The 6,688-nt window shown below is 35.0% G+C and overlaps 1 pseudogene; it reads right to left on the bottom strand.

Annotated features, from left to right (window-relative positions):
* Positions 1 to 722: 722 nt before the first annotated feature.
* Positions 723 to 5,490, bottom strand: LOC120175703 (annotated as a pseudogene).
* Between the last annotated feature and the right edge of the window lie 1,198 nt (positions 5,491 to 6,688).

Here is a 6,688-nt window from a genome sequence, read left to right as displayed (position 1 = left end):
AGAACTCTTCATCAAGTATGAGCCGTGTCATCCACCGAACATACCTCCTCATCATGTAGGAGCCGTGTCAACCATAGATAACTAGTCGTCCTCATCACGTAGGAACCGTGTTATCGCCCTTCCTAAAGATGACCAGAACTCTTCATCACGTATGAGCCGTGTCATCCACCGACCAGATCTCTTCATCACGTAGGAGCCGTGTCACCCCTAGATAACCAGCCATCCTCATCGCGTAGGAACTGAGTTATCACCCTTCCTAAAGATGACCAGAACTCTTCATCACGTATGAGCATTGCCATCCCTTAACCAGATTTCCTCATCACGTAGGAGCTGTGTCGCCCTTAGACAACCTGAACTCTTCATCGCGTATGAGAAGTGTCGTCCCCAACAACAAAACTTATACAATTTCTAAGAAAAGGGGGAGAACCAGACAAAAACGTGTGGTCTTGTCGTCTTTGCCCTATTCTTGTTAACACAAGAATGTGCAAAGAGGGGCAGCTGTAGACACCCATTTTTGTCTGGGTCTTTTTTATTTTAATTTATTATTATTATTATTATTATTATTATTATTGTTGTTGTTGTTATTTTTATTAATATTAATTAATTACATATTTTGTAGGCTAAATTACAAGCCCAAATGGACTCACTTAGCAGACCCACTCACAAACCCGGTTCAACAGCCCACCAGTATAGATCCGACCCGATTTAAAACCCTAAACATATTAGGGTTTCTTAGAGATCCAACGCCGCTCAATCCATTGATCTGGACCCAAATCAATGGTCCAGATCAATGACCATTCTAGGGTTACAGGAGCCCTAGCCCAGATGAGTACTGTCGTCGCCACTGCATGCCGCCGCTGCCTACTTCTCTGTTGCTTCAGCCACCAGTTCTGAAGCCGTCGTCGTCCTTCCCTGCATCAACAGTGACTCACCAATCCATCAAACAGTGACCCAGATCCTATCTAAGTCAGAAAATCAGAAATCTCATCCTATAATTCTAGGACATTATTATCCTACATTGAGACACTCAAATATCATCAAAAGCCATCACCAACAACCATCAAAGAGGTCTAGGATGCAACATAAAATAAAGAAAAAGAAAGAAGAGCATTCGGGTTTTTCAGAGTGAAAACAGAGAGAGAAAAGGAGAGTTTACACCGTGGATTCACACCGTTTGAGCCCTTTCCAATGGAAACTAACCCCGGATTCGGGACCAGGACGTTGAGGTGCTTCGAGTAGTGCCCTTTTCTCTCCGCTCCGACACCGGTGTACGGCGATGGTCGTCGATCAGTGGCGGCCGGCACGGTGGAACCCCACCGGAATCTGGGCTTCGGTTGAAGCTTGGAGAGAATTTTCTCTCTCTTTCTCCCTTTCTCTCTCTTTCTCTCTAGCAGGCAAAGGAAAAAATGAGGAAATGGGATGAGTTTGGCCTAGGCTTGGACTTATATTAGGTGTGTTAAATGACGCCATTTCAAGGGGCTGAGGCTGCGTATTTTTGCAAAGAAGGGTAAATATCACGTTTAGTCCCCCATGCTTTGTAATAGTTTTATTTAACTATTAAATGAAAGTTTGCTTTATTCTATTTTGAGCACTTATGTTTCTGTATTTCTATTTTAGTCCTGTTATTATATGTTATATTATTTTTGTTAATGTTTGACTTTGGGAACCATATTTGTAATTATTTCATTTAGGTCACCGATTTGGTGTTGTGTATTTTTGTGGATATTGGAATTTGGTCGCAATATTTGTAACTTTATTATTTTAGTCATTATTAGTATTTGGTTTAATTTTTGTTTAGCCCCTAAGTTTCTATTTTCTCTATTTTGGTTCCTAAATTTCTGTCTCTTCTATTTTAGTCCTTTTATGCTTCTGTAATTGTATTTTGGTCCTTACATTTCTGTTTTTTCATTTTAGTCCTATTATTGTTTGTTATGATATTTTTGTTATGATTGGACTTTGGACATTATATTTGTAATAGTTTTATTTTAGCCACTAATTTAATACATTGTGCATTTTTGATGTTGTGTGATTTTGGCTATGATATTTGAAAATCTATCATTTTAGTCACTGTTTTTACATTTAGTTTAATTATTGATTAGTACTTTATATATTTGTAATTGCTATTTTTAACCCTGTAAATTTATATTTTAACTATTTTGGTCCTTTTGAGTTTATGTTTTATTTCGGTCCTCGAATTTCTGTTAATCCTATTTTGGTCCTTTAAAATTTTTTAATCCTTTATGTATATACATATTGTTATGTTATGTCTTCACTTGTATCATATGTAAATATGTATGTTTAACTTTATTTGTTGTAAATATTTATTTCGCATATTTCGATTTATATTTATTTCCATTGTATTTATTTATTTAATATTGTCCGAGCATGTTTCAAGAATCATATTTGCAGAATGGGCGGGGAAAGTGTCACTTGATCGAAGTGGTACAATCCGATACGACATTCGAACAAAATGAAGCTTGAAATAAATCAATTTTATTTTGTTAATTGTTAATTCATTTTTTTACACTAAACAATGCAAATTATGTATTTTTATTTTTCGCAACTGTCAATTTGTAATTTATATTCGATATGCATCTTTTACATATTTGACGATAGAATATTCTTTAACAATGGAAAATGGTTGAAATAGCTCTCCCGATGGAGGATTGCAAATTTCAAGATTTTTATCGAGTTAAAGTATTTCCTTTAAATAGTTAATTCGAAGCAAATTAATAAATGTTCGATAAATGGATCACATTTTAACTTTATATTCGATTCATAATTTCCACCATTTACAATAACGTGTAAGCGACACAGTACCAGTTTTTGGGCGTTGTGGGGAGTTAATCCTTCCCCACATGTAATCGGCTCCCGAATCCATTTAATCGAATCTTTGGTGACGCAGACTAAATTTTGTCTTATAAAATGATTTTTCTTAAAATTGTTTTAAAAGACGTTTTTAGGTATTCGAATTACCTAATTCAAAGGTCGATGGAGACTCATTTTTCAATTTAATTCCAAATTAATTCCACATCATCAATTTTTCCAAATTGAAGTCATAATCGTTTTTTAAATAATATTTTATTTTTTTATAAAAAAAATGGTTATGACAGCTGTTACAGATTATAGGAATAAAGAGGGCATACAGGAGAAACGAGGAATAAACAACAGAGTAATGAAAATCAAACAACATACACATGGTTCTCCAAGAGACTCCAATAGCTATCACTTGGTTCTTCAAGGAAAGTTCACATCTTAAAAAAATAAAGGTATAGTAACATTTAATCAAGCAGTTCATACCAACAATGGCAAAGTGCTATGCTTCTATTGTCTTCAACCCAGCTGCAGTCCAATTCCCAGAAAACTTAATCCTTGAGAAAAGTGGGTTCATTTTGGGAGGAAACAAACAGAAAAAGAGTTCAAGTTTAGCAGCAGAAAAAATAAATAAATAAAAAGATGGTGGTCCAGTTAAGGTCGGCTCAGTGAGAGACGTTGGATCTTAGTGGATCAAGCTTGTTATCTTCCCACTGCCAAGAGAGGAATGTCTTCGCTGCTCTGTGAAACCAGCAGCCTCACGCAGTGCCCTTCGCTCTAGGAGCCACGACACCCACAGTTTTCACTGAGGTCCCATGACCCAACTCTTGGCTTTGAACGGGCAAGCCATGGCAAAGCCACGTGGGATCCGACTCAAGGAGCTAAACCCATGTTCCACAATCCTAGTGCCCCCACTCGGGTCACAAGCTCCCGTTACAAAGCTCGGCAATAAATTCTGTGGGTAGCAACATATATAAATACCTAATTCCTGCTCTTACTTATCCATGTGGGATTCTTTCTTTGAGGTGCTTTTTCTATTTTGTACAAATAAGTAAACTGATTACCAGGGGAAAAAAAACTTGAGATTAGAACTTGATCCAAAATAATAATAAAAGTATTCTTTTATATATTATTAATTGAATTTTGATAAAAAAAAAATTATGTTAGCATGACCTACTATTAATTTTTATTTTGAATTAATATTAATAATTTGACAAATTGATATTCTATTTAACTATTTTTAATTTGGATGAAAGGTGAAAAGTTTAATGTTATATTATATTAGATAAAATTTTCAATTAAATCTTTGAATTAAATGAAAGTCATTAAATCCTATTTAAATTCGAGAATCGAGTTTTATTGAAATCATATTAAATTTAACTTTAAATCGAAAAAAATAACTATTCGATGCCATTATGGTAAATCCATCTCCGGCATCTCCATTTCTTAACAGATATGATGAAAAATCCACTTTTTGTTGGATGATTGGGAATAATAATATTAATAATAATAATAATTGTGAGAAAACTGGCAATCAAAGTTGAGTTTCAAAGGTTAAAGGCGATCGGACGGACATGAATATACCCTCGTTTGTGTTCATTCGGTTCGTTTGCAGGATTAGTATTAGAAGTTATCGGAAGTTATATGTTGTAATTGCCGCTATGTTTCTGGGGTCTTTAGTGGATTTAGTTGTAACTGGCGCTTCCGTCACAGGAATGATAGTCGATGTAGAAAAGATAGTCGAAGTTCCTGGAACCACACATCAACCGGATTAATAGCATTAATTTGATCACTAGTTATGATAATCCCACTTTCAAGAAAACTGTGCTTTGCTTTCTCCATCTGAATACGAGTATACTACACTTACATGGCAGTCCCACTGTTAGAATCGTCGACGACCTCAGAGGACGCCCTTTCCATCTGAAAATTGCTCCAAGAGGCGAGATAACAATCAGAATCGTCTCTGATAATGATAAGACAAAGATGAACACTCTTCTGTAGTTACCTTTGTTATATTAGTATCCCTTAGAGAGAACACAGCCAAGGCTTTGAATAGCATGTCAGGACCTTCTTCTAGAATAAAAACTATACTGGTCTGGAAAGTCGAAAGATTATCAACGAAAGAGACATTAATCGAATAAATGACCAAGTTCAAGGAGGTATACCTTATAAACCCTGTCCGTTCTGGGAATTATAGGTTCTCTTGCAAGTACCAAATACCTGGTAACGTTATCATCCTCGTCCTGATGCACGAGATGGAGTAAATCAACAATAGAACGAAATGTGCCTTTTTTGGCCGAGAAAGGAAATGTTATTCAATACACACCACGAACATAGTGAAGCCATCATTCATCTTCATCGAGAGATCTATGTGGAATTAAAGAGGGATAAGAATACTGAAAGTTTTTTACCTGGATTTTATCTGCAAGAGTGTCAAGCCCATATAATGCAGCTGCTCTAGCACTAGCTATTGCGCCTATATCTCTTTTGCCACTCGAAGCAACCATCTGTTTCGGTATCATGGTGCGTGGAACCACGAACAATAATATAACAAGAAATGAACAAGATACAACACGAAGAAATTGAATTAGCACAAGAAGATCTCGAAAGTACCCGAGCAGCACCAGCAGAATCATCAGCACTAAGTCTAATAATGCCTAAGTTAGTAAGGGCCATATCACATTGAGCAAGTGCCGGAAAATGAGGATATTGTTAGCAAAACTAAGACTTCAAGAATCAAAATGCCAACCTTGGCATGAAGTTTGCACATTCGATAAAGCAATCCTCACATTTGAAGATAGATCTGTTATGGATGGCGGTTGTAATGCCCCAAATATTGAATTAAGGACTTTATTGAAAATATTTAAAAATAGGAGTATTTATTCGATTAAATAATAAAAGATGATAATGATTAGGATTAATGGTTTATTCGAGTATAATGGTTTATAAAATTAAACAAAATTGTACGGTTTTTCAAATAGGAAACAATTTTAAAAATGATGTGACATCTGTATATCGTATACATAAAGGTATACGGGAGATGGGTGTTACAACATTTATATAGAACAAATATATATTGGATGTCAGAAACTGTATTGACAAAAACCATATAACGGTCGGATTCATTAAAATATAAACACAACACCTTATAAAAGAACAATACAAGAAAACTGGAAATAAATTTATAGTGATAGCTCACAATCAATGTATTTCCTCTAGCAACTTTTGGACATCTAAATCAAATATCTACAACTTAAGAAAATCACTAGATCATACCAGTAGACAATTAAACCTAATTAAAACCTATAGTATCAACCGAGGTGGACCTACCTAAACCTTTTAACGGTTACATTCCATATCAACACACGTGTAGAACAAGTACATTCGATCGGTATCAAATCAAGAACACCTCAAGCTTGTTCGTCCACGTGTGAGTAGCTTCCTATTATGCATGATACTCGAAAAGTTTCAAAAAAGAACGCTCCTCCTTAGGGACGTGAAATCACATAATCGTTCAGGTTTCAGTCGGATCCTGTTAGTTTAGGTTAAAATGGTTCATGTCCGAATAAATTAAATACCGAGTTAATTCATATTCGGGTGGACTTCAGTCGGATCTCGTTCAGATCGGGTCACAATATTGACAGACAAAATTTAGATTGGATCTTACCGGATACAGATTAACTTCAGGTAAGATCATTTTTTGATTAATTATTTTTCGTATTTCATGAACATTGAATTGTAATTGTTAATTGTATATGATTTAGAGTAAATTAAAAGAATATTAATAATTATGGATCAATTTTGATAAAAATATAATTTTAAGGACTAAATTGAACAAACATGAAATTACAAACAAAAATTTAAATAAATTAAA

Source organism: Hibiscus syriacus, unplaced genomic scaffold (assembly GCF_006381635.1).
Source record: "Hibiscus syriacus cultivar Baekdansim isolate YM2019G1 unplaced genomic scaffold, ASM638163v2 tig00112215_pilon, whole genome shotgun sequence".
NCBI lineage: Eukaryota > Viridiplantae > Streptophyta > Magnoliopsida > Malvales > Malvaceae > Hibiscus > Hibiscus syriacus.
This window is presented reverse-complemented; position numbering and strand designations above follow the sequence as displayed.